At 46.9% G+C, this 27,415-nt stretch overlaps 36 non-coding genes across 36 annotated transcripts; all 36 read right to left on the reverse strand.

Moving 5' to 3' along the window:
* Nucleotides 1-289: 289 nt before the first annotated feature.
* Trnar-ucg lies at nt 290-362 on the reverse strand. The gene has a single exon. It is a non-coding gene; the product is annotated as a tRNA-Arg (tRNA).
* A 545-nt stretch (nt 363-907) lies between these two features.
* Trnat-agu lies at nt 908-979 on the reverse strand. Its single transcript has one exon. It is a non-coding gene; the product is annotated as a tRNA-Thr (tRNA).
* Nucleotides 980-1,300: 321 nt separating this feature from the next.
* Trnak-cuu lies at nt 1,301-1,373 on the reverse strand. Its single transcript has one exon. It is a non-coding gene; the product is annotated as a tRNA-Lys (tRNA).
* A 438-nt stretch (nt 1,374-1,811) lies between these two features.
* Trnar-ucg lies at nt 1,812-1,884 on the reverse strand. Its single transcript has one exon. It is a non-coding gene; the product is annotated as a tRNA-Arg (tRNA).
* Nucleotides 1,885-2,429: 545 nt separating this feature from the next.
* Nucleotides 2,430-2,501, reverse strand: Trnat-agu. Its single transcript has one exon. It is a non-coding gene; the product is annotated as a tRNA-Thr (tRNA).
* Nucleotides 2,502-2,822: 321 nt separating this feature from the next.
* On the reverse strand, nt 2,823-2,895 carry Trnak-cuu. The gene has a single exon. It is a non-coding gene; the product is annotated as a tRNA-Lys (tRNA).
* A 438-nt stretch (nt 2,896-3,333) lies between these two features.
* Nucleotides 3,334-3,406, reverse strand: Trnar-ucg. The gene has a single exon. It is a non-coding gene; the product is annotated as a tRNA-Arg (tRNA).
* A 545-nt stretch (nt 3,407-3,951) lies between these two features.
* Trnat-agu lies at nt 3,952-4,023 on the reverse strand. Its single transcript has one exon. It is a non-coding gene; the product is annotated as a tRNA-Thr (tRNA).
* Nucleotides 4,024-4,344: 321 nt separating this feature from the next.
* Nucleotides 4,345-4,417, reverse strand: Trnak-cuu. The gene has a single exon. It is a non-coding gene; the product is annotated as a tRNA-Lys (tRNA).
* Nucleotides 4,418-4,855: 438 nt separating this feature from the next.
* Trnar-ucg lies at nt 4,856-4,928 on the reverse strand. The gene has a single exon. It is a non-coding gene; the product is annotated as a tRNA-Arg (tRNA).
* Nucleotides 4,929-8,190: 3,262 nt separating this feature from the next.
* On the reverse strand, nt 8,191-8,262 carry Trnaa-agc. Its single transcript has one exon. It is a non-coding gene; the product is annotated as a tRNA-Ala (tRNA).
* Nucleotides 8,263-8,583: 321 nt separating this feature from the next.
* Trnak-cuu lies at nt 8,584-8,656 on the reverse strand. Its single transcript has one exon. It is a non-coding gene; the product is annotated as a tRNA-Lys (tRNA).
* Nucleotides 8,657-9,094: 438 nt separating this feature from the next.
* Nucleotides 9,095-9,167, reverse strand: Trnar-ucg. The gene has a single exon. It is a non-coding gene; the product is annotated as a tRNA-Arg (tRNA).
* A 566-nt stretch (nt 9,168-9,733) lies between these two features.
* Trnat-agu lies at nt 9,734-9,805 on the reverse strand. The gene has a single exon. It is a non-coding gene; the product is annotated as a tRNA-Thr (tRNA).
* Nucleotides 9,806-10,126: 321 nt separating this feature from the next.
* Nucleotides 10,127-10,199, reverse strand: Trnak-cuu. The gene has a single exon. It is a non-coding gene; the product is annotated as a tRNA-Lys (tRNA).
* Nucleotides 10,200-16,836: 6,637 nt separating this feature from the next.
* Trnat-agu lies at nt 16,837-16,908 on the reverse strand. The gene has a single exon. It is a non-coding gene; the product is annotated as a tRNA-Thr (tRNA).
* A 321-nt stretch (nt 16,909-17,229) lies between these two features.
* Nucleotides 17,230-17,302, reverse strand: Trnak-cuu. Its single transcript has one exon. It is a non-coding gene; the product is annotated as a tRNA-Lys (tRNA).
* Nucleotides 17,303-17,740: 438 nt separating this feature from the next.
* Trnar-ucg lies at nt 17,741-17,813 on the reverse strand. Its single transcript has one exon. It is a non-coding gene; the product is annotated as a tRNA-Arg (tRNA).
* Nucleotides 17,814-18,379: 566 nt separating this feature from the next.
* Nucleotides 18,380-18,451, reverse strand: Trnat-agu. Its single transcript has one exon. It is a non-coding gene; the product is annotated as a tRNA-Thr (tRNA).
* Nucleotides 18,452-18,772: 321 nt separating this feature from the next.
* Trnak-cuu lies at nt 18,773-18,845 on the reverse strand. The gene has a single exon. It is a non-coding gene; the product is annotated as a tRNA-Lys (tRNA).
* Nucleotides 18,846-19,283: 438 nt separating this feature from the next.
* On the reverse strand, nt 19,284-19,356 carry Trnar-ucg. Its single transcript has one exon. It is a non-coding gene; the product is annotated as a tRNA-Arg (tRNA).
* Nucleotides 19,357-19,913: 557 nt separating this feature from the next.
* Trnat-agu lies at nt 19,914-19,985 on the reverse strand. Its single transcript has one exon. It is a non-coding gene; the product is annotated as a tRNA-Thr (tRNA).
* Nucleotides 19,986-20,306: 321 nt separating this feature from the next.
* Nucleotides 20,307-20,379, reverse strand: Trnak-cuu. The gene has a single exon. It is a non-coding gene; the product is annotated as a tRNA-Lys (tRNA).
* A 438-nt stretch (nt 20,380-20,817) lies between these two features.
* Trnar-ucg lies at nt 20,818-20,890 on the reverse strand. Its single transcript has one exon. It is a non-coding gene; the product is annotated as a tRNA-Arg (tRNA).
* Nucleotides 20,891-21,477: 587 nt separating this feature from the next.
* Trnat-agu lies at nt 21,478-21,549 on the reverse strand. Its single transcript has one exon. It is a non-coding gene; the product is annotated as a tRNA-Thr (tRNA).
* Nucleotides 21,550-21,870: 321 nt separating this feature from the next.
* On the reverse strand, nt 21,871-21,943 carry Trnak-cuu. Its single transcript has one exon. It is a non-coding gene; the product is annotated as a tRNA-Lys (tRNA).
* Nucleotides 21,944-22,381: 438 nt separating this feature from the next.
* On the reverse strand, nt 22,382-22,454 carry Trnar-ucg. The gene has a single exon. It is a non-coding gene; the product is annotated as a tRNA-Arg (tRNA).
* A 569-nt stretch (nt 22,455-23,023) lies between these two features.
* Trnat-agu lies at nt 23,024-23,095 on the reverse strand. The gene has a single exon. It is a non-coding gene; the product is annotated as a tRNA-Thr (tRNA).
* A 321-nt stretch (nt 23,096-23,416) lies between these two features.
* Nucleotides 23,417-23,489, reverse strand: Trnak-cuu. Its single transcript has one exon. It is a non-coding gene; the product is annotated as a tRNA-Lys (tRNA).
* A 438-nt stretch (nt 23,490-23,927) lies between these two features.
* On the reverse strand, nt 23,928-24,000 carry Trnar-ucg. The gene has a single exon. It is a non-coding gene; the product is annotated as a tRNA-Arg (tRNA).
* Nucleotides 24,001-24,578: 578 nt separating this feature from the next.
* Nucleotides 24,579-24,650, reverse strand: Trnat-agu. Its single transcript has one exon. It is a non-coding gene; the product is annotated as a tRNA-Thr (tRNA).
* Nucleotides 24,651-24,971: 321 nt separating this feature from the next.
* Trnak-cuu lies at nt 24,972-25,044 on the reverse strand. Its single transcript has one exon. It is a non-coding gene; the product is annotated as a tRNA-Lys (tRNA).
* Nucleotides 25,045-25,482: 438 nt separating this feature from the next.
* On the reverse strand, nt 25,483-25,555 carry Trnar-ucg. The gene has a single exon. It is a non-coding gene; the product is annotated as a tRNA-Arg (tRNA).
* A 569-nt stretch (nt 25,556-26,124) lies between these two features.
* On the reverse strand, nt 26,125-26,196 carry Trnat-agu. Its single transcript has one exon. It is a non-coding gene; the product is annotated as a tRNA-Thr (tRNA).
* A 321-nt stretch (nt 26,197-26,517) lies between these two features.
* On the reverse strand, nt 26,518-26,590 carry Trnak-cuu. The gene has a single exon. It is a non-coding gene; the product is annotated as a tRNA-Lys (tRNA).
* Nucleotides 26,591-27,028: 438 nt separating this feature from the next.
* On the reverse strand, nt 27,029-27,101 carry Trnar-ucg. The gene has a single exon. It is a non-coding gene; the product is annotated as a tRNA-Arg (tRNA).
* Nucleotides 27,102-27,415: the final 314 nt, after the last annotated feature.

The raw sequence follows: 27,415 nt of genomic DNA on the forward strand, positions 1-27,415 counted from the left end.
TTGAAATGATACGTGGCTATCAGCACCATTATTCAACACACATGCTCGACAGTGCGCAGACGCCTGTGGCGTAGCTCTTGGGTCCTGAGTCAGATGCAGTAGTTCGAAAAGAACTCTCCTGATCGGCACTGTGCCGAAAATTTCGCTACACAACCCCTTTGTCTTGCTTGAGCTTCAGGTAGGCGCCGGTTTGCAGCCAGGAAGCGGACAGCAGCAACTTTCAACTAATTTTGTACTACTCAAACAACACAGTAAAACAGCATGCAACTTTTGCAGAACTGGAAAAACTCGACCGTGACAGGATTCGAACCTGCAATCTTCGGATCCGAAGTCCGACGCCTTATCCATTAGGCCACACGGTCACTGGCGCAATATGCTTCCCCACACACACCTCATTTTCGCCATTTGTACGCTTGCCGGAATGAATTTCCCATCTTTGACGCAATCCTCCATCTCCAATTTCAGTACTAAAAAGGCGACGCTACTTCTTGCTGTGTCCCATCGCAAGTTACATTCAAGCCCTTATGACGCTGATCAAACAAGAGGTTGCAAATCAGCTTCAATCGCTTACTGCCATCTCTGTCGGTTGCAGAAGGTACCTCACCCTATGTCATACAATGGCGAGTTGCCGCTGTTACCAAAGCGGCGGCGGCGCCGACGACGACGACGACAACCGCGAGGGTCTCTACCAGGGGTAGAAAATACATCACAAGAACTAAGTATTTCACGTCGGCATTCTCCGGAGACTGCCAAAAGCAACAGTTTCCGGTGCCTACTTTAATAGCACCATTCGCACTATTCTTTTGCGAGAGCAATTCTTAAATACCGCACCCATTCATAATTTTTTTAATCCTTGACCACTTTTTTCGAAAGCGCTACGGTAGATGGGGCTGTTACAAAATTCATTTGCCTCCTGTGAGGATCGAACTCACGACCTCTGGTTTACTAGACCAGCGCTCTGCCACTGAGCTAAGGAGGCGCCGCCTAGCGCCCTTTTCGGGTACTTTATTCTTATGGACTAGTGAATCGGAGCCCTTCAGCTGGAAACGCACCGCATTAGCGACCATTACTTGCATTTAGTTAGCACAGCTGCTGCTTTCCTACACATCTCACACGATATTGATGTACGCCTAAAATTCCAAAACAACACATTTATTTCATTTCAGAGTTACTTTCAGCTTCAAAAACCATTCCTCTGATATTCATACGAAGCTAGGCATCGTCGTAACCCGTTACGTTCATTACGCAAGGCTCACGAGAGGGGCGCAGGTTGCATCCGCGTAGACACAAAATTTAGCGCCGCCCAGCGTGGGGCTCGAACCCACGACCCTGAGATTAAGAGTCTCATGCTCTACCGACTGAGCTAGCCGGGCTCCACACAACGCGTTACGAGCCATACAGTATTTATGCGACCTGCGACCATCTATGGAAGATCCTTTTGACTACAGCTTATTTCCTGCTGCCACAAATGAGCTACAATCCTATTCAATGGAAAATTGTCTCCGAAAGGCATCAAATCTACTTGAAATGATACGTGGCTATCAGCACCATTATTCAACACACATGCTCGACAGTGCGCAGACGCCTGTGGCGTAGCTCTTGGGTCCTGAGTCAGATGCAGTAGTTCCAAAAGAACTCTCCTGATCGGCACTGTGCCGAAAATTTCGCTACACAACCCCTTTGTCTTGCTTGAGCTTCAGGTAGGCGCCGGTTTGCAGCCAGGAAGCGGACAGCAGCAACTTTCAACTAATTTTGTACTACTCAAACAACACAGTAAAACAGCATGCAACTTTTGCAGAACTGGAAAAGCTCGACCGTGACAGGATTCGAACCTGCAATCTTCGGATCCGAAGTCCGACGCCTTATCCATTAGGCCACACGGTCACTGGCGCAATATGCTTCCCCACACACACCTCATTTTCGCCATTTGTACGCTTGCCGGAATGAATTTCCCATCTTTGACGCAATCCTCCATCTCCAATTTCAGTACTAAAAAGGCGACGCTACTTCTTGCTGTGTCCCATCGCAAGTTACATTCAAGCCCTTATGACGCTGATCAAACAAGAGGTTGCAAATCAGCTTCAATCGCTTACTGCCATCTCTGTCGGTTGCAGAAGGTACCTCACCCTATGTCATACAATGGCGAGTTGCCGCTGTTACCAAAGCGGCGGCGGCGCCGACGACGACGACGACAACCGCGAGGGTCTCTACCAGGGGTAGAAAATACATCACAAGAACTAAGTATTTCACGTCGGCATTCTCCGGAGACTGCCAAAAGCAACAGTTTCCGGTGCCTACTTTAATAGCACCATTCGCACTATTCTTTTGCGAGAGCAATTCTTAAATACCGCACCCATTCATAATTTTTTTAATCCTTGACCACTTTTTTCGAAAGCGCTACGGTAGATGGGGCTGTTACAAAATTCATTTGCCTCCTGTGAGGATCGAACTCACGACCTCTGGTTTACTAGACCAGCGCTCTGCCACTGAGCTAAGGAGGCGCCGCCTAGCGCCCTTTTCGGGTACTTTATTCTTATGGACTAGTGAATCGGAGCCCTTCAGCTGGAAACGCACCGCATTAGCGACCATTACTTGCATTTAGTTAGCACAGCTGCTGCTTTCCTACACATCTCACACGATATTGATGTACGCCTAAAATTCCAAAACAACACATTTATTTCATTTCAGAGTTACTTTCAGCTTCAAAAACCATTCCTCTGATATTCATACGAAGCTAGGCATCGTCGTAACCCGTTACGTTCATTACGCAAGGCTCACGAGAGGGGCGCAGGTTGCATCCGCGTAGACACAAAATTTAGCGCCGCCCAGCGTGGGGCTCGAACCCACGACCCTGAGATTAAGAGTCTCATGCTCTACCGACTGAGCTAGCCGGGCTCCACACAACGCGTTACGAGCCATACAGTATTTATGCGACCTGCGACCATCTATGGAAGATCCTTTTGACTACAGCTTATTTCCTGCTGCCACAAATGAGCTACAATCCTATTCAATGGAAAATTGTCTCCGAAAGGCATCAAATCTACTTGAAATGATACGTGGCTATCAGCACCATTATTCAACACACATGCTCGACAGTGCGCAGACGCCTGTGGCGTAGCTCTTGGGTCCTGAGTCAGATGCAGTAGTTCCAAAAGAACTCTCCTGATCGGCACTGTGCCGAAAATTTCGCTACACAACCCCTTTGTCTTGCTTGAGCTTCAGGTAGGCGCCGGTTTGCAGCCAGGAAGCGGACAGCAGCAACTTTCAACTAATTTTGTACTACTCAAACAACACAGTAAAACAGCATGCAACTTTTGCAGAACTGGAAAAGCTCGACCGTGACAGGATTCGAACCTGCAATCTTCGGATCCGAAGTCCGACGCCTTATCCATTAGGCCACACGGTCACTGGCGCAATATGCTTCCCCACACACACCTCATTTTCGCCATTTGTACGCTTGCCGGAATGAATTTCCCATCTTTGACGCAATCCTCCATCTCCAATTTCAGTACTAAAAAGGCGACGCTACTTCTTGCTGTGTCCCATCGCAAGTTACATTCAAGCCCTTATGACGCTGATCAAACAAGAGGTTGCAAATCAGCTTCAATCGCTTACTGCCATCTCTGTCGGTTGCAGAAGGTACCTCACCCTATGTCATACAATGGCGAGTTGCCGCTGTTACCAAAGCGGCGGCGGCGCCGACGACGACGACGACAACCGCGAGGGTCTCTACCAGGGGTAGAAAATACATCACAAGAACTAAGTATTTCACGTCGGCATTCTCCGGAGACTGCCAAAAGCAACAGTTTCCGGTGCCTACTTTAATAGCACCATTCGCACTATTCTTTTGCGAGAGCAATTCTTAAATACCGCACCAATTCATAATTTTTTTAATCCTTGACCACTTTTTTCGAAAGCGCTACGGTAGATGGGGCTGTTACAAAATTCATTTGCCTCCTGTGAGGATCGAACTCACGACCTCTGGTTTACTAGACCAGCGCTCTGCCACTGAGCTAAGGAGGCGCCGCCTAGCGCCCTTTTCGGGTACTTTATTCTTATGGACTAGTGAATCGGAGCCCTTCAGCTGGAAACGCACCGCATTAGCGACCATTACTTGCATTTAGTTAGCACAGCTGCTGCTTTCCTACACATCTCACACGATATCGATGTACGCCTAAAATTCCAAAACAACACATTTATTTCATTTCAGAGTTACTTTCAGCTTCAAAAACCATTCCTCTGATATTCATACGAAGCTAGGCATCGTCGTAACCCGTTACGTTCATTACGCAAGGCTCACGAGAGGGGCGCAGGTTGCATCCGCGTAGACACAAAATTTAGCGCCGCCCAGCGTGGGGCTCTAACCCACGACCCTCAGATTAAGAGTCTCATGCTCTACCGACTGAGCTAGCCGGGCTCCACACAACGCGTTACGAGCCATACAGTATTTATGCGACCTGCGACCATCTATGGAAGATCCTTTTGACTACAGCTTATTTCCTGCTGCCACAAATGAGCTACAATCCTATTCAATGGAAAATTGTCTCCGAAAGGCATCAAATCTACTTGAAATGATACGTGGCTATCAGCACCATTATTCAACACACATGCTCGACAGTGCGCAGACGCCTGTGGCGTAGCTCTTGGGTCCTGAGTCAGATGCAGTAGTTCCAAAAGAACTCTCCTGATCGGCACTGTTCCGAAAATTTCGCTACACAACCCCTTTGTCTTGCTTGAGCTTCAGGTAGGCGCCGGTTTGCAGCCAGGAAGCGGACAGCAGCAACTTTCAACTAATTTTGTACTACTCAAACAACACAGTAAAACAGCATGCAACTTTTGCAGAACTGGAAAAACTCGACCGTGACAGGATTCGAACCTGCAATCTTCGGATCCGAAGTCCGACGCCTTATCCATTAGGCCACACGGTCACTGGCGCAATATGCTTCCCCACACACACCTCATTTTCGCCATTTGTACGCTTGCCGGAATGAATTTCCCATCTTTGACGCAATCCTCCATCTCCAATTTCAGTACTAAAAAGGCGACGCTACTTCTTGCTGTGTCCCATCGCAAGTTACATTCAAGCCCTTATGACGCTGATCAAACAAGAGGTTGCAAATCAGCTTCAATCGCTTACTGCCATCTCTGTCGGTTGCAGAAGGTACCTCACCCTATGTCATACAATGGCGAGTTGCCGCTGTTACCAAAGCGGCGGCGGCGCCGACGACGACGACAACAACCGCGAGGGTCTCTACCAGGGGTAGAAAATACATCACAAGAACTAGTGGTGGGCAGGAAATCGCGTATCTGTTAGAAATCACAGTGACTGAGAAGTCACAGATATCACAGTAGCAACTTTACAGAATCTAACTGCGATTTCAGTCACAGTTAGCAGTCGCAAATAGTATTTCATATTCAAAGACGTGAGCCATCTATTGGTCGAATTTAGCACTGCTTTCTGCGATTTCAGTGACAAGTCGCAACTACGAGTCGCAAGTAGCAACTAAAAAGCGCGGTTAACAGTGCCATCTGTGGGTCAAAGTTCGTACTACGTCCATCTCTGCGGTACGCTATGGAATCTAACTGCGATTTCCGTGACAAGTCGCAACTAAGAGTCGCAAGTAGCAACTAAAAAGCGCGGTTAACAGTGGCATCTGTTGGCCAAAGTTCGTACTACGTCCATCTCTGCGGTACGCTATGGAGTCTAACTGCGATTTCCGTGACAAGTCGCAACTAAGAGTCGCAAGTAGCAACTAGAAAGCGCGGTTAACAGTGCCATCTGTGGGTCAAAGTTCGCACTACGTCCATATCTGCGGTGCGCTATGGAGTCTAACTGCGATTTCCGTCACAAGTCGCAACTAAGAGTCGCAAGTAGCAACTAAAAAGCGCAGTTAGCACTGCCATCTGTTGAGCAAAGTTCATACTACGCTATTCGCTACCGAGTCAAACTGCGATTTCTGTGACAAATCGCAACTAAGAGTCGCAAGTAGCAACTAAAAAGCGCAGTTAACATACTTTTCCTAGTGTCATCTGTTGACCGACGTACGTACTTCGTTATGAGAGCCTTGTGCCTCACGAGATCGATGTGCTGTGTGTGCATATGAAGGGCTTATTTCGGTAGTGGTACAAGTCCATTTTTGTTAATTTTGAGATATAGAGTCGTAAAGTTAAATGAGCGCTGAAAAATCTGCAGTTGAGATACCAGAAATATTCAAGCATATGGCTTCTTGCTAGAGATGAACCTTTATTTATGTTTGTTTGGATCACTAATTTCAGAAGCATTATAGACAGAAAAGTGTTGGTAATGGACTTGTACCACTATTGAAATAAGCCCTTCATATTATATGACGACATGCACATTCAGCATCAGTTATGGTTGGTCAAATACTGCTGTGACTCTGAATGTATTATATTAATAAGAAGCAACATTGCCTTTTTCTCCTGAAAATATCAAGTAACGTAACAAATGTGTTTGATTCTGCTTCCAATATGACAGTTTTGGTTAATACTCCACATGCCTACAGGACTTTGCAATGTTAACACAGCAGAACTCAGACATCTGTATAAGTGTAGAGAAATGAAAACAGTCATATGAATGCCTCACTTTTGTTCCGACACAGTTCAAGACTCGGGAGAAAAGTTTTACACCTGGTGTTCTACATGGCAACTTCACACACAATAACTTTTTGCCGACACTACTACCACCTACATAAGTAAGCTTTTCCTGTGTCACTTTCAAGTAATGCACTTAAGCTATTCCTGATTTAACTGGAAGATCTGTACTTCCCCACTTTCATAACAACAGCCTCAAAATGCATATTGTAGACTTCGGGATATGTTACAGGTCAGTGTCACACCAAGATTGTGGAGAAAGGGGGGGGGGGGGGGGCGGCACATCTGTATCCAACAAGTGTTTACCAATAAATAAGTGGCGGAAAATTACGGATATAGGACGGCTTAACATGTGGAAAATGAGATTTTTATTATTCACTCAATTTATTTAACATTTATTATTCCTTTAAAATCGCACAACAACTTCAATAAAACACTTTAATCAGTCGCACACTTATTTCATAATTATTTTACTTTTAAACTGCAAATCCTCTAAGAGCTGTCTTGAATCTTCACGAGTCTCTCTCAACAGCCTTGATGTGGATAGATATGTACAGCAACCAGTAATCAGTCAGAACTGCGTCTGCAAAAACACAAGGATTATTAAACAATTTTTGCTGTCAGTAATTACTAGCAATATAATTGACAGAGTAGATTGCTAATATTTGCTATATCACATTTGCTAATATTTGCTATATCACATTCGCAAGAACGATCTCACCGAAGTAATTAAGTCCATCAAAACGCATAGAAACTAACCTCTCGTCTGACGAAAACGGTCTAAAGACTGGCAATTTCTTCAGATCTGTTGACAATGATATTTTGAATTATCTCTTTACTGAGTGACTGAAATGTAGTTCAGGTACCTATGAACATAACAATATGTTAGAATTCATTTTCTAAACACGAACTATTACGGTACTGTGCGGCTACTTACATATTAATTACACTATTAATATTTTCACAGTTGTTTCTTTAATACAAAATTAAAGCCAGCGGAAGAATAAACGTAAAACATACTTACCAATGACAGGTTTGTTGAGATGCAATTTTCTGTGTGGACAGATGTAACTTTTTCATACGGTGGTACGTCGCAGAAATCGCAGGAGTCACAGAAATCGCAGAAGTAGCAGAAGTCACAGAAATCGCAGAAGTAGCAGAAGTCACAGAAATCGCAGAAGTAGCAGAAGTCGCAGAAGTAGCAGAAGTCGCAGAAATCGCGGAAGTAGCAGAAATAGCAGTGGCGGAGGGATACGCGACTTAGGTTCCTTAACTGCGACTCTTAACTGCGACAAATCACAGTTAAGAATAACAGATACTGAAAAGTAGCATTCACAGAAATCACTGATATCGGAAAATCGCAGGTTAGCCCATCACTAACAAGAACTAAGTATTTCACGTCGGCATTCTCCGGAGACTGCCAAAAGCAACAGTTTCCGGTGCCTACTTTAATAGCACCATTCGCACTATTCTTTTGCGAGAGCAATTCTTAAATACCGCACCAATTCATAATTTTTTTAATCCTTGACCACTTTTTTCGAAAGCGCTACGGTAGATGGGGCTGTTACAAAATTCATTTGCCTCCTGTGAGGATCGAACTCACGACCTCTGGTTTGCTAGACCAGCGCTCTGCCACTGAGCTAAGGAGGCGCCGCCTAGCGCCCTTTTCGGGTACTTTATTCTTGTGGACTAGTGAATCGGAGCCCTTCAGCTGGAAACGCACCGCATTAGCGACCATTACTTGCATTTAGTTAGCACAGCTGCTGCTTTCCTACACATCTCACACGATATCGATGTACGCCTAAAATTCCAAAACAACACATTTATTTCATTTCAGAGTTACTTTCAGCTTCAAAAACCATTCCTCTGATATTCATACGAAGCTAGGCATCGTCGTAACCCGTTACGTTCATTACGCAAGGTTCACGAGAGGGGCGCAGGTTGCATCCGCGTAGACACAAAATTTAGCGCCGCCCAGCGTGGGGCTCGAACCCACGACCCTCAGATTAAGAGTCTCATGCTCTACCGACTGAGCTAGCCGGGCTCCACACAACGCGTTACGAGCCATACAGTATTTATGCGACCTGCGACCATCTATGGAAGATCCTTTTGACTACAGCTTATTTCCTGCTGCCACAAATGAGCTACAATCCTATTCAATGGAAAATTGTCTCCGAAAGGCATCAAATCTACTTGAAATGATACGTGGCTATCAGCACCATTATTCAACACACATGCTCGACAGTGCGCAGACGCCTGTGGCGTAGCTCTTGGGTCCTGAGTCAGATGCAGTAGTTCCAAAAGAACTCTCCTGATCGGCACTGTGCCGAAAATTTCGCTACACAACCCCTTTGTCTTGCTTGAGCTTCAGGTAGGCGCCGGTTTGCAGCCAGGAAGCGGACAGCAGCAACTTTCAACTAATTTTGTACTACTCAAACAACACAGTAAAACAGCATGCAACTTTTGCAGAACTGGAAAAACTCGACCGTGACAGGATTCGAACCTGCAATCTTCGGATCCGAAGTCCGACGCCTTATCCATTATGCCACACGGTCACTGGCGCAATATGCTTCCCCACACACACCTCATTTTCGCCATTTGTACGCTTGCCGGAATGAATTTCCCATCTTTGACGCAATCCTCCATCTCCAATTTCAGTACTAAAAAGGCGACGCTACTTCTTGCTGTGTCCCATCGCAAGTTACATTCAAGCCCTTATGACGCTGATCAAACAAGAGGTTGCAAATCAGCTTCAATCGCTTACTGCCATCTCTGTCGGTTGCAGAAGGTACCTCACCCTATGTCATACAATGGCGAGTTGCCGCTGTTACCAAAGCGGCGGCGGCGCCGACGACGACGACGACGACGACGACGACGACGACGACAACCGCGAGGGTCTCTACCAGGGGTAGAAAATACATCACAAGAACTAAGTATTTCACGTCGGCATTCTCCGGAGACTGCCAAAAGCAACAGTTTCCGGTGCCTACTTTAATAGCACCATTCGCACTAATCTTTTGCGAGAGCAATTCTTAAATACCGCACCCATTCATAATTTTTTTAATCCTTGACCACTTTTTTCGAAAGCGCTACGGTAGATGGGGCTGTTACAAAATTCATTTGCCTCCTGTGAGGATCGAACTCACGACCTCTGGTTTACTAGACCAGCGCTCTGCCACTGAGCTAAGGAAGCGCCGCCTAGCGCCCTTTTCGGGTACTTTATTCTTATGGACTAGTGAATCGGAGCCCTTCAGCTGGAAACGCACCGCATTAGCGACCATTACTTGCATTTAGTTAGCACAGCTGCTGCTTTCCTACACATCTCACACGATATCGATGTACGCCTAAAATTCCAAAACAACACATTTATTTCATTTCAGAGTTACTTTCAGCTTCAAAAACCATTCCTCTGATATTCATACGAAGCTAGGCATCGTCGTAACCCGTTACGTTCATTACGCAAGGCTCACGAGAGGGGCGCAGGTTGCATCCGCGTAGACACAAAATTTAGCGCCGCCCAGCGTGGGGCTCGAACCCACGACCCTCAGATTAAGAGTCTCATGCTCTACCGACTGAGCTAGCCGGGCTCCACACAACGCGTTACGAGCCATACAGTATTTATGCGACCTGCGACCATCTATGGAAGATCCTTTTGACTACAGCTTATTTCCTGCTGCCACAAATGAGCTACAATCCTATTCAATGGAAAATTGTCTCCGAAAGGCATCAAATCTACTTGAAATGATACGTGGCTATCAGCACCATTATTCAACACACATGCTCGACAGTGCGCAGACGCCTGTGGCGTAGCTCTTGGGTCCTGAGTCAGATGCAGTAGTTCCAAAAGAACTCTCCTGATCGGCACTGTGCCGAAAATTTCGCTACACAACCCCTTTGTCTTGCTTGAGCTTCAGGTAGGCGCCGGTTTGCAGCCAGGAAGCGGACAGCAGCAACTTTCAACTAATTTTGTACTACTCAAACAACACAGTAAAACAGCATGCAACTTTTGCAGAACTGGAAAAGCTCGACTGTGACAGGATTCGAACCTGCAATCTTCGGATCCGAAGTCCGACGCCTTATCCATTTTTTTTTTTTTTTTATTTTGGAAAAACTCGACCGTGACAGGATTCGAACCTGCAATCTTCGGATCCGAAGTCCGACGCCTTATCCATTTTTTTTTTTTTTTTTTTTTCTTTTTGCCACAACGCAATGTCCTGACCACTTTTTTTTTTTTTTTTCGCCTTAACCACTTTTTTTTTTTTTTTTTATACTTAACCACTTTTTTTTTTTGTCTTTGTGTTAAACCATTTTAATGACCCAGTGCAGCTCGGTGGAGGCGCGTTGGGCAGGGGTCGAATCCCGAGGCCTGGCCATGACGTCTCCTCCTCCCTGCACTGAAGCACAGTGGCACCAGTACGTAGTAATTGTCTTTGGTTCGGAGTCGCTTGATACTGATATGTGGACACGGGGCTTATTTATGCGTTGTCTAACTAAACAGGTGAAAGCTTGGCAGGAAGGCAAAGTAACTAAGAGCTAGCGTGAACGTCTCCCCTATCATGAAGTGAGATCAGTATCCCCCTATACCGGCGCCATTAATGCAACTGGCGCAGGAGCGAGCAATAGAAGTGGAAACTTAACCAATCCCCTGCTTTTCGAAAACAATACTGAGCATATTCGCAAAGTCCCTCTTAAGATGTGGGAAAGATTGTTGCGTCCAGTACTCATGAAGCATGTAACCAGTAAACGAAATAAAATCGGAAATACCATCACCATCAACCACTGCAAAAATGTAACGGCCAAGAAGCCACATAATGGTGTTGTTCTTTGTCCGGGGATAAAAAACCGTGTCCGGCCAGCAGAGAATATCAGTTGTAAAAGCTGATTCCGAGCTTCTGGTGAGTAACGCCAATTGTCGGCGCAGCCAGTACCACATGCGAAGACGGTCAGCGCAGGTAAATCGGTGTGGGAGTGTATCAATACAACCACACGTTTGACAAAGCGGAGTGACACTTAAACCTATACGATGAAGTCGTTCGTTCGTAGGAATCAGCTGATTAACTACCTTATACCATAGGGAGGCAACAGCTGCGGAATGAACGGGTAAGCTGATATTCGTCCATATGTGACGCCAATGAAAACGGGGATATTGTAAAACAATCGGGATGGAAGAAGAAGACCTGCGCCATTTGTCAAGCAGTGTTCGCGTAGTAAAAACAGGACTACGTTGTAAGTGGAGATCCAGATAACTAATCTCAATGTAGAAGTCCCGAACATGCCGTAGCTTCGCATTTAGAGGCCCTACGTTAATAGGCGGTGACAAGCTCGCAGGACGAACGACATGGAATAATCGCGAAGTAACAGTCGGGGACTCAGAAAATAAAAGATGGAGGGTGCGCTTAACATAAAGGGCAGCAGCCTTGACACGGACATCGGTGAACGACAAGCCGCCCTCAAGTCGCGGCTTCGTAAGAACATCACAACGTAATTTAAAAATGTGCCCCCGCCAAATATATCTGTTAATAAGCTGGACCATTTTTGCACCCTGCATTCTGGGAAGCGGAAACAACTGAGCAACGTAATATACTTTACATAAAACATAAGTGTCTAATACATGCTTTTTTTGCAGTATCGGTATCGAACGCCATGAGTGTTCGAATAAAACACCTTGAAGCTTGGAAATGGCCACTTGCCAATTTTTCGCAGCCATACGAAGAGGACACCGTTCAAGATAGATACCTAAATGTGTATGATGTTCAACAGCCGTAACCCACGGAACAACCACATGTTCAAAGCCCCGCAAATTCAGGAGTTTGCTTTTACGGGGGTTGATACGAGAACCTGAGGCCGCAGAAAATTTATCTAGTTCCATTTTCAACGGCGGCACTTCTGCGGAGGAACGAAGTAAAACAACCAAATCATCAGCATAAGCTGTTGCTGTCTGGGTAACCCCAGAGATCGTAAGACCACGAAGTGTCGAGTTGAGACGTGTGAGGAGTGGTTGAAGGGAGAGAGCATAAAGGGTCATGGATAAAGGGCTACCTTGCGGGACGCCACGTTTAATATCAATGACCTTCGTCAGCTGTCCATTAATGTCAATCTTAGCAGAAATGCCAGTCGTCATATTCTTAAGAACCAGCAGCGCCTTTTCATTAAAACCGAGTCGGCGCAGCAGAAGCTCTAAAAACGAATGGGACACACGATCAAAAGCCTTACTAAAATCAACAAATAAAAGCGCACAGGAAATATTGGTGACAGCAACAATCGACACAATATCACGATACCCCGCCAGAGGCGTCAAGATGGAGCGCCCCGGAAAGCAGCTTTGACAAGGAGTTATCACAGGTGTAAGCAAGAGGGATAGACGTGCATTAACAGCCCTAGCAGCCGTCTTATAATCAAAATTTAAAAGGGTTAAAGGACGAAAGTCACTAGCTGTCTTCAAACCAGCAGATTTCGGTATCAGGACAACCGTACCTCTCTTGAAATCGGCTGGAATTGTGCCACCATTCAAAATTTCATTTACGATATCCGTAAAAACAGGCCCTATAATAGTCCAAAAGCGAACAAAAAACTCCTTAGGAAGGCCATCCGGACCAGGAGATTTGTGAGATGGTGAACAAGCAATGAAAGCTGAAATTTCGTCTGCAGTAAAAGGAGCTAAAAATTCCATATTATGGTCCTCTGTTAAAACTGATGGGATAGCAGTTAAAATCTCGTCAACATCAAGCGGATCAGAATCAGCCACAGCATATAAGGTCTCATAGTAGCAGGTAAGTTCATGGGTTATTTGATTCTGTAAGGTAAGCCGGCGACCATCAGCTGCCATAAGGCCGTCAATCAATACACGTCGACGGTTCTTGTGGTGACGAAACAGATGGTACATGGAAGTCATTTCATGTGCTAAGGTGGACGGCGGTTTAGATTTAATCTTCAATCCTTCCATCTGAAGCCGTTTAATACTAAGGAGCTTGGCTTTAATTTTCCGAACCTCAGAAAGGTGGGCACATGTCATTCGAGATGTATCATAAAGTTCGCGAAGCACCGAATAATAATACTCAAAAGTCAGTTTCAGATCTCGCGCTCTATTATAACTGTAGGACATTAAAGTGCGACGTAGTTTTGGCTTCGCACAGTGGATCCACCAGTGAAGCTTAGACGGATAGTATCGCAGAGAACGTAAACACATGTCCCACGCCGTCTGTATTAGAGGTTCGATGTCAGGGTCATCGAGCAAGGAGACATTTAATTTCCACAGTGGCCGATAAAGTTTAAGAGGCTGACGCTCCAAATTAATTATAACCGCAAGGGCACAATGATCCGTAAAACTGGCTGGAATAACATCTACATTTAAAACAGAAACACTAAGGGGATCAGAAATATACAATCGGTCCAGTCGACTACTTGACGTGGCAGTAAAAAATGTAAATTTAACTAAAGTGGGGTGTTTAACCTCCCACGCATCGCGTAGTCGTAGTTGACGTACAAGAGAATGTAGCTCGAAACAATAATTAAAATGAGGGGATTGGTCCTTAGCTTGTAATACACAATTAAAATCACCCCCCAATATCAAAGTCGCAGGATTTTTGCGTAAAAGATAAATCAGATCCTCTTTATAAAAACGAGACCTTTCCTGCCGTTTGCTGGAACCAGAGGGGGCGTAAATATTAACCAAGGTTGTGTCAAATAACCGACAACCAATACCCCTTCCCGAGTCTAAGAGCTCAATTTCGGTAACGGGGATACCGTCACGAATTAGTAAGGCAGTACCTGTGGAAAACTCAGGCGCAAAATTTATAATAGTGCGAAAGCCAGGAACGAACAGGTGTGCAACGGAGACTTCCTGCAGGAAAACAACATCAGCTGCAGAGTCATAAATGAACTGCTGCAGAGACGCTAACTTCAGAGCAGATTGAATGCTATTTATATTTAAGGTGATAAACGTGTACGCCTGCAACATCAACCAAAAAAGGGAAAATGAACCCTAATTACACCACATTAGAAGCAACTACATCCAGATCATCAACATCAGACATGGCAGAGGGTGATTGCCCGGAATCAACGGAATCAGAGTCATCCTTTGCATGCTTGTGTTTTTTCCGCACCGCGTGAAGATTGGGGGGCACTTTCACCCGACGGCGTATCTGATGCACACCAGATTCAAGAGTAGGTGGAGTGGGGGGTTCGAGATCAGGTACGTCAACCAAGGCATCCGAAGGATTAGCAGGACGAGAGGAATCAGAAGAAGGAGCCAGCAAGGGGAAAACTGCATCAGGAACATCGGCACCGGCATCAGAAGGTGTAGGTATTGGAAGTGTAGGAGGTGGAGAGATAGGTTTGGAATCCGCTGAAGCGGAGCGCGCAGTTCTAGAAGCGATTTTCCGACAAACAGCTGTCTGCACCGAAGTGTCGTCAACATGTTGTGATGCCTGTGTCGGGAGGGATGTCAACACCACCTCGACCGAATGTTGGGGCTCTTGCGCCGACGGCGTGGCAGCAAGTTTGACGTCAGCAGGCAAAGCAGGAGACACAGTGGGAACAGAATCCAAAACAAGCATGGGAGATTCCGGAATTCTCTGGTCAGATTCGCAAACCGGCTGCGAAACAGCAGCTTCGTCATCAGTGCTACCGGTATCACTAGCACGACGGCGTTTGTTATTGGAAACAGACGGGATCGGTGTAGAAGCAGCCGATACATCTGGGCGAGTGGGTAACGGGGGAAAACCTGCATCAGAGGAAGGTGTCACCCGTTGTGAAGAATCTACTGCAGGAGGCTGACAGGAGACAGTGGAGGAAGCTGCTGGCACAAGATCGGCAACCGTTAATTTGCGGCGTTGTGCTAGCCCATTTTTAAGCACAAACACCCGCTTAGGGCAATTAGCACGAACATGACCATTTTCATTACATAGAAAACACGTACCAACTTGCCCCTCATAAGTGAGATGAACACGATAACCACATACAACCAGGTGGGACGGTATATTCGACTTAATATGCATTTCAACCGATCTGATACCATTATAACATTGCAGCTTATGTTGTGCAGACCAACGTTCATTTCGAATTGACCGAACGGTACCATAACCAAGCAAAGCTTCCTTGAGATAACTGTTTTCAACTTCAGGGGGTAAATTATAAACCCGAACTGTGGTATACGTAATTTCCGCATTTGAAACAGTAACACTGCTAACAGAACCATCTCTATGACGGAACGACACTTGCTCACCATGTTTAAGTAAAATCTTATCTAGCAAAACCGGGTTCAACAATTTCACAAAAAAGCAGTAAAGTTCTGTGTCAAAATACGCCGTATGTACCTGGTCCGATGTAATGCCAATCGTATCCACAATCCATTCGTGAATTTCCAACGAAGTTGGTTGAACATTCCTGGTGGCCTTGTTAAACTGAAAACTGAGAGTACACTTCCGCGGAAACAACCGGGAAGCCATAACACTTAATTAATGCGGCAAAAGCCGCTATACAACACAAGACACAACACAACACTAAGGCGACGAAACAACGAAGAAAAGAAGACAAAGAAACGTCACACACAGAAAGTAAATAGTCACAACCCGAGGGAAACGGCGGATCGAATACACAGCACGTCCGATCGCTGTCGCGTCTCAAGCGGAACTGATTAGGCCACACGGTCACTGGCGCAATATGCTTCCCCACACACACCTCATTTTCGCCATTTGTACGCTTGCCGGAATGAATTTCCCATCTTTGACGCAATCCTACATCTCCAGTTTCAGTACTAAAAAGCCGACGCTACTTCTTGCTGTGTCCCATCGCAAGTTACATTCAAGCCCTTATGACGCTGATCAAACAAGAGGTTGCAAATCAGCTTCAATCGCTTACTGCCATCTCTGTCGGTTGCAGAAGGTACCTCACCCTATGTCATACAATGGCGAGTTGCCGCTGTTACCAAAGCGGCGGCGGCGGCGCCGACGACGACGACGACGACGACGACGACGACGACGACGACGACAACCGCGAGGGTCTCTACCAGGGGTAGAAAATACATCACAAGAACTAAGTATTTCACGTCGGCATTCTCCGGAGACTGCCAAAAGCAACAGTTTCCGGTGCCTACTTTAATAGCACCATTCGCACTATTCTTTTGCGAGAGCAATTCTTAAATACCGCGCCAATTCATAATTTTTTTAATCCTTGACCACTTTTTTCGAAAGCGCTACGGTAGATGGGGCTGTTACAAAATTCATTTGCCTCCTGTGAGGATCGAACTCACGACCTCTGGTTTACTAGACCAGCGCTCTGCCACTGAGCTAAGGAGGCGCCGCCTAGCGCCCTTTTCGGGTACTTTATTCTTATGGACTAGTGAATCGGAGCCCTTCAGCTGGAAACGCACCGCATTAGCGACCATTACTTGCATTTAGTTAGCACAGCTGCTGCTTTCCTACACATCTCACACGATATCGATGTACGCCTAAAATTCCAAAACAACACATTTATTTCATTTCAGAGTTACTTTCAGCTTCAAAAACCATTCCTCTGATATTCATACGAAGCTAGGCATCGTCGTAACCCGTTACGTTCATTACGCAAGGCTCACGAGAGGGGCGCAGGTTGCATCCGCGTAGACACAAAATTTAGCGCCGCCCAGCGTGGGGCTCCAACCCACGACCCTTAGATTAAGAGTCTCATGCTCTACCGACTGAGCTAGCCGGGCTCCACACAACGCGTTACGAGGCATACAGTATTTATGCGACCTGCGACCATCTATGGAAGATCCTTTTGACTACAGCTTATTTCCTGCTGCCACAAATGAGCTACAATCCTATTCAATGGAAAATTGTCTCCGAAAGGCATCAAATCTACTTGAAATGATACGTGGCTATCAGCACCATTATTCAACACACATGCTCGACAGTGCGCAGACGCCTGTGGCGTAGCTCTTGGGTCCTGAGTCAGATGCAGTAGTTCCAAAAGAACTCTCCTGATCGGCACTGTGCCGAAAATTTCGCTACACAACCCCTTTGTCTTGCTTGAGCTTCAGGTAGGCGCCGGTTTGCAGCCAGGAAGCGGACAGCAGCAACTTTCAACTAATTTTGTACTACTCAAACAACACAGTAAAACAGCATGCAACTTTTGCAGAACTGGAAAAACTCGACCGTGACAGGATTCGAACCTGCAATCTTCGGATCCGAAGTCCGACGCCTTATCCATTAGGCCACACGGTCACTGGCGCAATATGCTTCCCCACACACACCTCATTTTCGCCATTTGTACGCTTGCCGGAATGAATTTCCCATCTTTGACGCAATCCTCCATCTCCAATTTCAGTACTAAAAAGGCGACGCTACTTCTTGCTGTGTCCCATCGCAAGTTACATTCAAGCCCTTATGACGCTGATCAAACAAGAGGTTGCAAATCAGCTTCAATCGCTTACTGCCATCTCTGTCGGTTGCAGAAGGTACCTCACCCTATGTCATACAATGGCGAGTTGCCGCTGTTACCAAAGCGGCGGCGGCGCCGACGACGACGACGACGACGACGACGACGACGACGACAACCGCGAGGGTCTCTACCAGGGGTAGAAAATACATCACAAGAACTAAGTATTTCACGTCGGCATTCTCCGGAGACTGCCAAAAGCAACAGTTTCCGGTGCCTACTTTAATAGCACCATTCGCACTATTCTTTTGCGAGAGCAATTCTTAAATACCGCACCCATTCATAATTTTTTTTATCCTTGACCACTTTTTTCGAAAGCGCTACGGTAGATGGGGCTGTTACAAAATTCATTTGCCTCCTGTGAGGATCGAACTCACGACCTCTGGTTTACTAGACCAGCGCTCTGCCACTGAGCTAAGGAGGCGCCGCCTAGCGCCCTTTTCGGGTACTTTATTCTTATGGACTAGTGAATCGGAGCCCTTCAGCTGGAAACGCACCGCATTAGCGACCATTACTTGCATTTAGTTAGCACAGCTGCTGCTTTCCTACACATCTCACACGATATCGATGTACGCCTAAAATTCCAAAACAACACATTTATTTCATTTCAGAGTTACTTTCAGCTTCAAAAACCATTCCTCTGATATTCATACGAAGCTAGGCATCGTCGTAACCCGTTACGTTCATTACGCAAGGCTCACGAGAGGGGCGCAGGTTGCATCCGCGTAGACACAAAATTTAGCGCCGCCCAGCGTGGGCCTCCAACCCACGACCCTTAGATTAAGAGTCTCATGCTCTACCGACTGAGCTAGCCGGGCTCCACACAACGCGTTACGAGCCATACAGTATTTATGCGACCTGCGACCATCTATGGAAGATCCTTTTGACTACAGCTTATTTCCTGCTGCCACAAATGAGCTACAATCCTATTCAATGGAAAATTGTCTCCGAAAGGCATCAAATCTACTTGAAATGATACGTGGCTATCAGCACCATTATTCAACACACATGCTCGACAGTGCGCAGACGCCTGTGGCGTAGCTCTTGGGTCCTGAGTCAGATGCAGTAGTTCCAAAAGAACTCTCCTGATCGGCACTGTGCCGAAAATTTCGCTACACAACCCCTTTGTCTTGCTTGAGCTTCAGGTAGGCGCCGGTTTGCAGCCAGGAAGCGGACAGCAGCAACTTTCAACTAATTTTGTACTACTCAAACAACACAGTAAAACAGCATGCAACTTTTGCAGAACTGGAAAAACTCGACCGTGACAGGATTCGAACCTGCAATCTTCGGATCCGAAGTCCGACGCCTTATCCATTAGGCCACACGGTCACTGGCGCAATATGCTTCCCCACACACACCTCATTTTCGCCATTTGTACGCTTGCCGGAATGAATTTCCCATCTTTGACGCAATCCTCCATCTCCAATTTCAGTACTAAAAAGGCGACGCTACTTCTTGCTGTGTCCCATCGCAAGTTACATTCAAGCCCTTATGACGCTGATCAAACAAGAGGTTGCAAATCAGCTTCAATCGCTTACTGCCATCTCTGTCGGTTGCAGAAGGTACCTCACCCTATGTCATACAATGGCGAGTTGCCGCTGTTACCAAAGCGGCGGCGGCGCCGACGACGACGACGACGACGACGACGACAACCGCGAGGGTCTCTACCAGGGGTAGAAAATACATCACAAGAACTAAGTATTTCACGTCGGGATTCTCCGGAGACTGCCAAAAGCAACAGTTTCCGGTGCCTACTTTAATAGCACCATTCGCACTATTCTTTTGCGAGAGCAATTCTTAAATACCGCACCCATTCATAATTTTTTTTATCCTTGACCACTTTTTTCGAAAGCGCTACGGTAGATGGGGCTGTTACAAAATTCATTTGCCTCCTGTGAGGATCGAACTCACGACCTCTGGTTTACTAGACCAGCGCTCTGCCACTGAGCTAAGGAGGCGCCGCCTAGCGCCCTTTTCGGGTACTTTATTCTTATGGACTAGTGAATCGGAGCCCTTCAGCTGGAAACGCACCGCATTAGCGACCATTACTTGCATTTAGTTAGCACAGCTGCTGCTTTCCTACACATCTCACACGATATCGATGTACGCCTAAAATTCCAAAACAACACATTTATTTCATTTCAGAGTTACTTTCAGCTTCAAAAACCATTCCTCTGATATTCATACGAAGCTAGGCATCGTCGTAACCCGTTACGTTCATTACGCAAGGCTCACGAGAGGGGCGCAGGTTGCATCCGCGTAGACACAAAATTTAGCGCCGCCCAGCGTGGGGCTCCAACCCACGACCCTTAGATTAAGAGTCTCATGCTCTACCGACTGAGCTAGCCGGGCTCCACACAACGCGTTACGAGCCATACAGTATTTATGCGACCTGCGACCATCTATGGAAGATCCTTTTGACTACAGCTTATTTCCTGCTGCCACAAATGAGCTACAATCCTATTCAATGGAAAATTGTCTCCGAAAGGCATCAAATCTACTTGAAATGATACGTGGCTATCAGCACCATTATTCAACACACATGCTCGACAGTGCGCAGACGCCTGTGGTGTAGCTCTTGGGTCCTGAGTCAGATGCAGTAGTTCGAAAAGAACTCTCCTGATCGGCACTGTGCCGAAAATTTCGCTACACAACCCCTTTGTCTTGCTTGAGCTTCAGGTAGGCGCCGGTTTGCAGCCAGGAAGCGGACAGCAGCAACTTTCAACTAATTTTGTACTACTCAAACAACACAGTAAAACAGCATGCAACTTTTGCAGAACTGGAAAAGCTCGACCGTGACAGGATTCGAACCTGCAATCTTCGGATCCGAAGTCCGACGCCTTATCCATTAGGCCACACGGTCACTGGCGCAATATGCTTCCCCACACACACCTCGTTTTCGCCATTTGTACGCTTGCCGGAATGAATTTCCCATCTTTGACGCAATCCTCCATCTCCAGTTTCAGTACTAAAAAGGCGACGCTACTTCTTGCTGTGTCCCATCGCAAGTTACATTCAAGCCCTTATGACGCTGATCAAACAAGAGGTTGCAAATCAGCTTCAATCGCTTACTGCCATCTCTGTCGGTTGCAGAAGGTACCTCACCCTATGTCATACAATGGCGAGTTGCCGCTGTTACCAAAGCGGCGGCGGCGGCGCCGACGACGACGACGACGACGACGACGACGACGACGACGACGACGACGACGACGACAACCGCGAGGGTCTCTACCAGGGGTAGAAAATACATCACAAGAACTAAGTATTTCACGTCGGCATTCTCCGGAGACTGCCAAAAGCAACAGTTTCCGGTGCCTACTTTAATAGCACCATTCGCACTATTCTTTTGCGAGAGCAATTCTTAAATACCGCACCCATTCATAATTTTTTTTATCCTTGACCACTTTTTTCGAAAGCGCTACGGTAGATGGGGCTGTTACAAAATTCATTTGCCTCCTGTGAGGATCGAACTCACGACCTCTGGTTTACTAGACCAGCGCTCTGCCACTGAGCTAAGGAGGCGCCGCCTAGCGCCCTTTTCGGGTACTTTATTCTTATGGACTAGTGAATCGGAGCCCTTCAGCTGGAAACGCACCGCATTAGCGACCATTACTTGCATTTAGTTAGCACAGCTGCTGCTTTCCTACACATCTCACACGATATCGATGTACGCCTAAAATTCCAAAACAACACATTTATTTCATTTCAGAGTTACTTTCAGCTTCAAAAACCATTCCTCTGATATTCATACGAAGCTAGGCATCGTCGTAACCCGTTACGTTCATTACGCAAGGCTCACGAGAGGGGCGCAGGTTGCATCCGCGTAGACACAAAATTTAGCGCCGCCCAGCGTGGGCCTCCAACCCACGACCCTTAGATTAAGAGTCTCATGCTCTACCGACTGAGCTAGCCGGGCTCCACACAACGCGTTACGAGCCATACAGTATTTATGCGACCTGCGACCATCTATGGAAGATCCTTTTGACTACAGCTTATTTCCTGCTGCCACAAATGAGCTACAATCCTATTCAATGGAAAATTGTCTCCGAAAGGCATCAAATCTACTTGAAATGATACGTGGCTATCAGCACCATTATTCAACACACATGCTCGACAGTGCGCAGACGCCTGTGGCGTAGCTCTTGGGTCCTGAGTCAGATGCAGTAGTTCCAAAAGAACTCTCCTGATCGGCACTGTGCCGAAAATTTCGCTACACAACCCCTTTGTCTTGCTTGAGCTTCAGGTAGGCGCCGGTTTGCAGCCAGGAAGCGGACAGCAGCAACTTTCAACTAATTTTGTACTACTCAAACAACACAGTAAAACAGCATGCAACTTTTGCAGAACTGGAAAAACTCGACCGTGACAGGATTCGAACCTGCAATCTTCGGATCCGAAGTCCGACGCCTTATCCATTAGGCCACACGGTCACTGGCGCAATATGCTTCCCCACACACACCTCATTTTCGCCATTTGTACGCTTGCCGGAATGAATTTCCCATCTTTGACGCAATCCTCCATCTCCAATTTCAGTACTAAAAAGGCGACGCTACTTCTTGCTGTGTCCCATCGCAAGTTACATTCAAGCCCTTATGACGCTGATCAAACAAGAGGTTGCAAATCAGCTTCAATCGCTTACTGCCATCTCTGTCGGTTGCAGAAGGTACCTCACCCTATGTCATACAATGGCGAGTTGCCGCTGTTACCAAAGCGGCGGCGGCGCCGACGACGACGACGACGACGACGACGACGACGACGACGACAACCGCGAGGGTCTCTACCAGGGGTAGAAAATACATCACAAGAACTAAGTATTTCACGTCGGCATTCTCCGGAGACTGCCAAAAGCAACAGTTTCCGGTGCCTACTTTAATAGCACCATTCGCACTATTCTTTTGCGAGAGCAATTCTTAAATACCGCACCCATTCATAATTTTTTTTATCCTTGACCACTTTTTTCGAAAGCGCTACGGTAGATGGGGCTGTTACAAAATTCATTTGCCTCCTGTGAGGATCGAACTCACGACCTCTGGTTTACTAGACCAGCGCTCTGCCACTGAGCTAAGGAGGCGCCGCCTAGCGCCCTTTTCGGGTACTTTATTCTTATGGACTAGTGAATCGGAGCCCTTCAGCTGGAAACGCACCGCATTAGCGACCATTACTTGCATTTAGTTAGCACAGCTGCTGCTTTCCTACACATCTCACACGATATCGATGTACGCCTAAAATTCCAAAACAACACATTTATTTCATTTCAGAGTTACTTTCAGCTTCAAAAACCATTCCTCTGATATTCATACGAAGCTAGGCATCGTCGTAACCCGTTACGTTCATTACGCAAGGCTCACGAGAGGGGCGCAGGTTGCATCCGCGTAGACACAAAATTTAGCGCCGCCCAGCGTGGGGCTCCAACCCACGACCCTTAGATTAAGAGTCTCATGCTCTACCGACTGAGCTAGCCGGGCTCCACACAACGCGTTACGAGCCATACAGTATTTATGCGACCTGCGACCATCTATGGAAGATCCTTTTGACTACAGCTTATTTCCTGCTGCCACAAATGAGCTACAATCCTATTCAATGGAAAATTGTCTCCGAAAGGCATCAAATCTACTTGAAATGATACGTGGCTATCAGCACCATTATTCAACACACATGCTCGACAGTGCGCAGACGCCTGTGGTGTAGCTCTTGGGTCCTGAGTCAGATGCAGTAGTTCGAAAAGAACTCTCCTGATCGGCACTGTGCCGAAAATTTCGCTACACAACCCCTTTGTCTTGCTTGAGCTTCAGGTAGGCGCCGGTTTGCAGCCAGGAAGCGGACAGCAGCAACTTTCAACTAATTTTGTACTACTCAAACAACACAGTAAAACAGCATGCAACTTTTGCAGAACTGGAAAAGCTCGACCGTGACAGGATTCGAACCTGCAATCTTCGGATCCGAAGTCCGACGCCTTATCCATTAGGCCACACGGTCACTGGCGCAATATGCTTCCCCACACACACCTCGTTTTCGCCATTTGTACGCTTGCCGGAATGAATTTCCCATCTTTGACGCAATCCTCCATCTCCAGTTTCAGTACTAAAAAGGCGACGCTACTTCTTGCTGTGTCCCATCGCAAGTTACATTCAAGCCCTTATGACGCTGATCAAACAAGAGGTTGCAAATCAGCTTCAATCGCTTACTGCCATCTCTGTCGGTTGCAGAAGGTACCTCACCCTATGTCATACAATGGCGAGTTGCCGCTGTTACCAAAGCGGCGGCGGCGGCGCCGACGACGACGACGACGACGACGACGACGACGACGACGACGACGACAACCGCGAGGGTCTCTACCAGGGGTAGAAAATACATCACAAGAACTAAGTATTTCACGTCGGCATTCTCCGGAGACTGCCAAAAGCAACAGTTTCCGGTGCCTACTTTAATAGCACCATTCGCACTATTCTTTTGCGAGAGCAATTCTTAAATACCGCACCCATTCATAATTTTTTTTATCCTTGACCACTTTTTTCGAAAGCGCTACGGTAGATGGGGCTGTTACAAAATTCATTTGCCTCCTGTGAGGATCGAACTCACGACCTCTGGTTTACTAGACCAGCGCTCTGCCACTGAGCTAAGGAGGCGCCGCCTAGCGCCCTTTTCGGGTACTTTATTCTTATGGACTAGTGAATCGGAGCCCTTCAGCTGGAAACGCACCGCATTAGCGACCATTACTTGCATTTAGTTAGCACAGCTGCTGCTTTCCTACACATCTCACACGATATCGATGTACGCCTAAAATTCCAAAACAACACATTTATTTCATTTCAGAGTTACTTTCAGCTTCAAAAACCATTCCTCTGATATTCATACGAAGCTAGGCATCGTCGTAACCCGTTACGTTCATTACGCAAGGCTCACGAGAGGGGCGCAGGTTGCATCCGCGTAGACACAAAATTTAGCGCCGCCCAGCGTGGGGCTCCAACCCACGACCCTTAGATTAAGAGTCTCATGCTCTACCGACTGAGCTAGCCGGGCTCCACACAACGCGTTACGAGCCATACAGTATTTATGCGACCTGCGACCATCTATGGAAGATCCTTTTGACTACAGCTTATTTCCTGCTGCCACAAATGAGCTACAATCCTATTCAATGGAAAATTGTCTCCGAAAGGCATCAAATCTACTTGAAATGATACGTGGCTATCAGCACCATTATTCAACACACATGCTCGACAGTGCGCAGACGCCTGTGGCGTAGCTCTTGGGTCCTGAGTCAGATGCAGTAGTTCCAAAAGAACTCTCCTGATCGGCACTGTGCCGAAAATTTCGCTACACAACCCCTTTGTCTTGCTTGAGCTTCAGGTAGGCGCCGGTTTGCAGCCAGGAAGCGGACAGCAGCAACTTTCAACTAATTTTGTACTACTCAAACAACACAGTAAAACAGCATGCAACTTTTGCAGAACTGGAAAAGCTCGACCGTGACAGGATTCGAACCTGCAATCTTCGGATCCGAAGTCCGACGCCTTATCCATTAGGCCACACGGTCACTGGCGCAATATGCTTCCCCACACACACCTCATTTTCGCCATTTGTACGCTTGCCGGAATGAATTTCCCATCTTTGACGCAATCCTCCATCTCCAATTTCAGTACTAAAAAGGCGACGCTACTTCTTGCTGTGTCCCATCGCAAGTTACATTCAAGCCCTTATGACGCTGATCAAACAAGAGGTTGCAAATCAGCTTCAATCGCTTACTGCCATCTCTGTCGGTTGCAGAAGGTACCTCACCCTATGTCATACAATGGCGAGTTGCCGCTGTTACCAAAGCGGCGGCGGCGCCGACGACGACGACGACGACGACGACGACGACGACGACGACAACCGCGAGGGTCTCTACCAGGGGTAGAAAATACATCACAAGAACTAAGTATTTCACGTCGGCATTCTCCGGAGACTGCCAAAAGCAACAGTTTCCGGTGCCTACTTTAATAGCACCATTCGCACTATTCTTTTGCGAGAGCAATTCTTAAATACTGCACCCATTCATAATTTTTTTTATCCTTGACCACTTTTTTCGAAAGCGCTACGGTAGATGGGGCTGTTACAAAATTCATTTGCCTCCTGTGAGGATCGAACTCACGACCTCTGGTTTACTAGACCAGCGCTCTGCCACTGAGCTAAGGAGGCGCCGCCTAGCGCCCTTTTCGGGTACTTTATTCTTATGGACTAGTGAATCGGAGCCCTTCAGCTGGAAACGCACCGCATTAGCGACCATTACTTGCATTTAGTTAGCACAGCTGCTGCTTTCCTACACATCTCACACGATATCGATGTACGCCTAAAATTCCAAAACAACACATTTATTTCATTTCAGAGTTACTTTCAGCTTCAAAAACCATTCCTCTGATATTCATACGAAGCTAGGCATCGTCGTAACCCGTTACGTTCATTACGCAAGGCTCACGAGAGGGGCGCAGGTTGCATCCGCGTAGACACAAAATTTAGCGCCGCCCAGCGTGGGGCTCCAACCCACGACCCTTAGATTAAGAGTCTCATGCTCTACCGACTGAGCTAGCCGGGCTCCACACAACGCGTTACGAGCCATACAGTATTTATGCGACCTGCGACCATCTATGGAAGATCCTTTTGACTACAGCTTATTTCCTGCTGCCACAAATGAGCTACAATCCTATTCAATGGAAAATTGTCTCCGAAAGGCATCAAATCTACTTGAAATGATACGTGGCTATCAGCACCATTATTCAACACACATGCTCGACAGTGCGCAGACGCCTGTGGCGTAGCTCTTGGGTCCTGAGTCAGATGCAGTAGTTCGAAAAGAACTCTCCTGATCGGCACTGTGCCGAAAATTTCGCTACACAACCCCTTTGTCTTGCTTGAGCTTCAGGTAGGCGCCGGTTTGCAGCCAGGAAGCGGACAGCAGCAACTTTCAACTAATTTTGTACTACTCAAACAACACAGTAAAACAGCATGCAACTTTTGCAGAACTGGAAAAGCTCGACCGTGACAGGATTCGAACCTGCAATCTTCGGATCCGAAGTCCGACGCCTTATCCATTAGGCCACACGGTCACTGGCGCAATATGCTTCCCCACACACACCTCATTTTCGCCATTTGTACGCTTGCCGGAATGAATTTCCCATCTTTGACGCAATCCTCCATCTCCAATTTCAGTACTAAAAAGGCGACGCTACTTCTTGCTGTGTCCCATCGCAAGTTACATTCAAGCCCTTATGACGCTGATCAAACAAGAGGTTGCAAATCAGCTTCAATCGCTTACTGCCATCTCTGTCGGTTGCAGAAGGTACCTCACCCTATGTCATACAATGGCGAGTTGCCGCTGTTACCAAAGCGGCGGCGGCGCCGACGACGACGACGACGACGA

The sequence above is a fragment of the Schistocerca piceifrons genome, unplaced genomic scaffold (assembly GCF_021461385.2).
Source record: "Schistocerca piceifrons isolate TAMUIC-IGC-003096 unplaced genomic scaffold, iqSchPice1.1 HiC_scaffold_1772, whole genome shotgun sequence".
NCBI classification, from domain to species: Eukaryota; Metazoa; Arthropoda; class Insecta; order Orthoptera; family Acrididae; genus Schistocerca; species Schistocerca piceifrons.